Genomic DNA, 5,166 nt, shown 5'->3' on the forward strand with positions numbered 1-5,166 from the left:
TTAAATATTCAAAGAGCTGACTGCGGCAGGGCCAGAGAGAGGCTACACCAGGATGAAACCCGCTGTCCAGGCTTAATTTTATAAAAAATCTCAGGCCTGTGCTTATATCTAGAGCTCATTCTCTGTGTCATGCTTTTAATAGTGTTTGATATAAAGGAAGGCAGACATGCAGGCACTCTCCACCTAGAACTTTTAGGGGTTAAAACCAAAAAAAGTAAACATTAAAACATATATAAAGAACAAAAAGTATTTCTTTCAAGGGCTTACACAGCCAGGTTATGCTCTTGTACAGTGAGGGATGACTGCAGTAGCCTGTAATTTTTGGCATGTAATCAGGGTGTTGTGCTGTGGAATTGACTTGATCTTTACACATAAACTCCTTCTCTGCATTTTGGCTAAGATCAAGTGTAGTGTCTGTACTCATCAGTTTTATATCTGGAGACCAAATAGCTCATGGGTTTTTAGAACGCAGAAATGAGGTTGCTCCGTCCACTCCACGCATTGACTTGGTATTGCAGTACTCCGGACCGGTGCACGATAACAATTTTCTGAAAGATGAGTGCTTGGGAAGTGTCAAATTGCTAACATTTTCTACTAAAATCAGACAGTATTAAATGTGCATTTGCACATGTTCATGCAACATCCAGACAATACATAGCATTACCTGTATCATTCACTTTCTGTTGCCGAAACATTTGTTTCAAAAATGTCAATTTTTCCTGGTGATAAACATAGAAACAAAAAAGTTTAAAAATAAAAATACCTTGTTTTGTACATCAGGGCACAACATATTTGTTTCATTTTCATTTGTATTTATCTTACATGGACATTTATCTAATTTATTGATCTACAGTATCTAATATTTATACATATACTATTTATCTAATCTCTGTAACAAAAACTATCAGTTTATTTACTCATTCTCACATACCATTATAAAAAAATAAACATAGAACATAGATTGAATAAAATACCTTCCCTGCCACAAAAATAATCCCTTCATTTTGGGTCCTTTTTTTAGATTTAACAGGCTTGGCGCCACTGTTAGGATGACTCTGCTGAATCCTCTGATATTCATCCTCTGCACAGTAGTAGTGCTAGATGCCTGCTAGTTTAGACCTCTCAGGTACTGAGACTTGCTGTGTTGCTGACTAATTTTTCTGAGCTACCAGGGTGATCTTTCAATTCTGTGATAGGAACTCTGCTGTGCACTGAAAGCACTTTTACACCCTAGGCTTGCCTAGTGCAGCCAGCCCCAACAAAAGTCTATCATTGATAGACGATTTTGGAGTTTTCCCAGGAAAATACTGCAAAATACTAATACATCTAAGGTGAATGTTTAATGACAGAAGAATTTACTATAAAAGTCAGTCTAGCAAAGAACTTTACTAAGTAATATCTATATCCTGGTGTGAATTTCTACTCTTCTGATTCTTGTCACTGAGCTGTACAATTATTTATTGCCATTTCAACAGCTTTTGAAAACTCCCATAAATAAATGTACAGGACTTCTGGAAAAGATGAAAATGCTTACTTGATAAAACACTACTTGAAAAAGGTCCAAACATTCAAAATGCTTCTCTATTGTGGTTTTAGCATGTTATGAAGAAAAAGGTATTATTAGTTAAAGATATAACGCTGAGCGAACCATGACATCCAGACAAAGTCCCTCATTACAAAAATAGTTTTACTCTCAACCGCTGTAGTGTTTCATCCCTTCAAGTCATATGATGTATATTTATTTCATATGTCCAGTCCCTGACTTTGATGCGGACTCATACACCGAGCCTGCATCTTTCCCGACAGATATTGTCTGATTCAATCTCTGACAGTGGCATTTAAAATGGGCCAGCAGGTGGGCCAGTCATTCCAAGCACCCATCGACGCTCCTGTGACGTGATCTAGGGGCGCCATGACAGTGGTGGGTTGACGAAGACCTCTGTGCTTGTCATGACGATACCCTTGTGAAAGCCAGGATTTAGCTGGGGTTCATAGGATATTGTGATTTTCACTATGTGTAGCAATGCTAATGCACTGCTATGTACAGCACAAGCGATTGGATGATTGCAGCTGAAAGTACCCTAGAAGGACTATTAAATACTGTAAAAAGTAGAAAAAAGTTTTAAAAAATATGAAAACAAAAAAAAAATACAAAAGTGCAAATCGCTCCTCTTTTGCCCCATTAAAAATAAAACAATTAAACAAAAACAAAAATACACATATTTGGTATTCCTGCATTAGTAAGAATACGATCTATCAAAATATAAAATAAATGAATCTGATCAATAAACCGCGTAACAAGTAAAAAAAGCGAAAAGCCAGAATTATGATTTTTTGGCTGCCGCAACATTGCAATAATATGCACTAAGAGGCGATCAAATCATTGTATCTACCCCAAAATGTTGTCAGTAAAAACATCCATTCAAGGTGCAAAAAATAAGCCCTCACATAGCCCCATATCCCCAAAAATTGTAAACATTAAGGGTCTCGGAACATGGCAACACAAGCAAAATGTATTTATTGGCTACAAATTTACAAACTTTGTTTCACCAAGTAAAAAAAAAATAACTACATATGTTTAGTATTTGTGCTGTGTAATTGTACTAACCTTGAGAATCATATTGCCAAGTCAGTTTTACCATGTAGTGAAGATGGTAAATAAAAAAAAAAATTGTGGAACTGCACTTTTTTTTGCAATTTTAACGTGCCTAGAATTTTTTTCTTGCTTTACACTGCATCAGATGATAAAATTAATGGTGTTATTCAAAAGTACAACTTATCTCGCAAAAAACAAGCTCTTTTAGGGTTATGTGGACGGAAAATTAAAAAGTTATGGCTCTTGGAAGAAGGGGAGGAAAACATAAAAACAAAAAAAAAGCTAAACAGAAAAAGCCTGGTCATAAAGGGGAAGTATAGGTAAAACTTGAGCTTAAAAAAAAGCCGGACACGAGAAAAGGAGCCCGGGCATGCTGAGAAGTGTCCGCTGGCGTCTCCATCCAGCTTCTCTATGTCCGGCTCAGCTTGATGAACAGGTCTCTAGTTACGTATGGGAAGAGACGTGTAAATTAATCTGGGCCAGGTAAGGAAGAGCCAAACGCTTGGAATAAAGCTTATTTGTTTGTAATGAGGAACCCTGACTGGATTTTATGATGTCATATTTCGGCAGTATTAACATAAAAAAAGACTATTGTCATTTTGATATTATATCAACACTAATTTATTGCTGATGCATTTATACTTCAGTCATTCACAGCTTGTATGTGGGATATTTAGCCCCACCTTAAAACACTATGCTTGGCAGACATTTTTACATCACTTTTTTTGCTGTAATTTTTCGTGCATCTTTTGTGGATGCAAAAACATAGTCTGCTGTAAATTTCTAGCAAAATACAAAAATCTCTACACAAATAACTCCTTGACGAGATTTAGGGTCCTTTTCTTTTGCTGCATGCAGCATGCTGAAGATATGGGAATTTTTCATAAGTAATTTTGAATGCTGCTAAAATGTTTGTAATAACTTTAGCTTCAAAGTAGATTCTCCCTATGGGAAGTGGAGCCGTATATTCATCACTGTAATGAGTGGCACCACGTGACCGCTCATACAGGACAAGCTGCGGCGCTGAGAGGAAGCATCGAAGGAGCTGGGTGAGTATTTTATTTCCAGCGGGCGGGCGTACAGGGGGTGGGAGGGGGGAGGTTGCCGGGAACTTGATTTTAACCACAAAAAAATAAAAAAACAATGATTTTTCATTCCTTCTCTCCAGCGAACGCTGCTGGGAAGAAGGAATGAATTCCGGCTTCAGCACCAGATGCAGGGGACAGCGCTTATCTCTAGTGCTGTCTCCTGCACGGTCCGTGTGGTCCTCAGTTGGCACACGGGCGGCACACGGCTTCCGCACGTGTGCCACACTGATGTGCCACGTGAGCACACGGACATGGATAACTCCGGTACCGATTTTTCCGGTACCGGAATTATCTGGACGTGTGAGACTGGCCTAACACTGCCTGCCCATAGCACCTAACACTTGCTATAGCTGCAATACACACCTTGTACCACATTCCCCTCCTGAAATTATGACTCCTTTTGTCATAATTTGTTTTTTTAAAGAGTCTTAGTAAATGTGTGGGAATAAACCCTCAAGTTTTAAATCTGAGGCACACAGATGTAGAGCATTAATGAATTAAAGTTAAAGGGGATTGTCCAGTCTTTTGATAAATGCCTGCAGTCACTCTACTGCGGCGCCCCCGCACCGCCGCAGGGCCGAGGGGTACCCGGAGCCGGGCCTCTAGTTCTCAGTCTCGGGGTTGTCACGGTGGCTAGACCCGGTCCGTGGCCCTGTCCGTCAGTGGGGGACGTCCGGTGTAATAGGTGGTAGTAATGGTAGCGATGGAGCGGTGCGGTTGTGGGGTGTAAGTCGCGGTAAATAACGAGGACACCAGGTTGCAGTCTCTTTACCTCTTTACTGGAGATCTCTGAGTCCTCAGTCCAGAGCACGGTTCACCAGGCTACGCAAGTCCGGCCGGTCCAATGGCACCTCCAGAGTTCTCCTCTCAGGTGGAAATCTGTGCCTTCCTTCTAGCGCTATGTGTTGTAGTCCTTCCCTGCTGTGCTCACGGAAAGTAACCCCACAACGGTTGTGTCTGTTTCTTAAGTTCCCTCACAACTCGATTTGATGTTCCTCTGTAATCCACCCCTTCCCTGTATTCAGGTTGGAATGGCACCCGTTTGTCAGGTAGGCCTGGAGTTCTTCCGGGACCCTAGAGTCGCCCCTCTCCTGCAATTGCCCCCCAAGACTTCATAGGTGATATGTGGTAGACAGCCCGCCTGAGACCGACTGTCCTGCCGCTGTTTGGAGTATGGCTTGAAGCTGAATTCTAATCCACTCCCTCGGCGTTCCGGCCACCGGTATTGCGCCTCAGCAGGGTGCTGCCTCTTTCAACAAAACTCCTGCTGGTATTCTCCTTCTGCTTGATCTCGTTTCTCACTCAGCACAATCTATCTCGCTTCTAGTCCTTTCTTGAGTCCCGCCGCTTCCAGGAGCCTGCGCGGACCCGTTACGTTCTTTCAATGCCAAGCCTCTGCCAGGATCCCACCCCTGGCAGAGACCCTACAGTCTCTCCCTTCACAACACCCCCTGCCACAGGGTGTTGCTCCATTCAATCCAG

At 41.6% G+C, this 5,166-nt stretch overlaps 1 pseudogene; it reads left to right on the top strand.

The window, feature by feature from the left end:
* Positions 1-375: 375 nt before the first annotated feature.
* LOC143770779 (U2 spliceosomal RNA) lies at positions 376-541 on the top strand (annotated as a pseudogene).
* The last annotated feature ends 4,625 nt before the right edge of the window (positions 542-5,166 follow it).

Source organism: Ranitomeya variabilis, chromosome 4 (assembly GCF_051348905.1).
Source record: "Ranitomeya variabilis isolate aRanVar5 chromosome 4, aRanVar5.hap1, whole genome shotgun sequence".
NCBI lineage: Eukaryota > Metazoa > Chordata > Amphibia > Anura > Dendrobatidae > Ranitomeya > Ranitomeya variabilis.